The following is an 814-nucleotide window of genomic DNA, read 5'->3' on the forward strand; positions in this document are numbered from 1 at the left end:
GCCAAGAGGAATTACTGAGAGCTGAATGAAGGTCGAACATGATAGTGGGACAGGAGGAAAGCAAAAGGAAACCGAGGAAAGAACTAGGAGGCAGAGACATGAATAGAGGTATAAATACAAGCACATCCATATGTAAATATATAAAGATAGGGCTATAGGTCTATGTACATATTTATATGTTAAGTATCAAGGTAGCAGACAGATATTGGGCTTCTAACTCAAGCCCTCCCTCAACGCAAGAACACTTTGTTTTAATAACCTGGCATTCTGTGATGTGTTCACCTTCTGGACATGATTGCTGAAGACAGAATGGGTGCATTAGCAAATGTGGTGAAGAAAGCTGATGGTGACTGGCTATTAAAAAATATAACATCATACTTACCTGGCAGGGGAAATACCATGATCATGAAGGTGGTTTTCCCAGGGCGAAGCTTATCCATTGCACTCCGGATGTGCTGACCCCTGCAATTTCTCCAAATGTGGGAAACTAAATTGCATAATTTGTGGTAGTGGGGGACTGCATTCACACTCTCCCCTGGTAGGGGGAAGGGAAAGATATAGCATCTGTGGTCTTAAAGGCTTGAAGATAAACAAGTGGCCATCTAGCAGGGAAGCAACAAAGTCCACATGGAAGAAGCACACTAGCCTGTGTGATCACGAGGTGTCAACAGGATCAGGTATCAGGCATCAGATGACCCAAAATGAACAATCATATCAATGAGAATGAGGAGTTCAGAATGGAGACCCAAAGCCCATCTGTAGACAATTGGACATCCCTTCATAGAAGGGTCACAAGGATAGGACAGGCCAGCCA

The 814-nt window shown here is 43.6% G+C and overlaps 1 non-coding gene across 1 annotated transcript; it reads left to right on the top strand.

The window, feature by feature from the left end:
* The first annotated feature begins 374 nt into the window (after positions 1–374).
* On the top strand, positions 375–538 carry LOC115872163. Its single transcript, XR_004047701.1, has one exon. It is a non-coding gene; the product is annotated as a U1 spliceosomal RNA (small nuclear RNA).
* The last annotated feature ends 276 nt before the right edge of the window (positions 539–814 follow it).

This window comes from Echinops telfairi, unplaced genomic scaffold (assembly GCF_000313985.2).
Source record: "Echinops telfairi isolate 266 unplaced genomic scaffold, ASM31398v2 ScPeMD7_7420;HRSCAF=8458, whole genome shotgun sequence".
Taxonomy (NCBI): domain Eukaryota; kingdom Metazoa; phylum Chordata; class Mammalia; order Afrosoricida; family Tenrecidae; genus Echinops; species Echinops telfairi.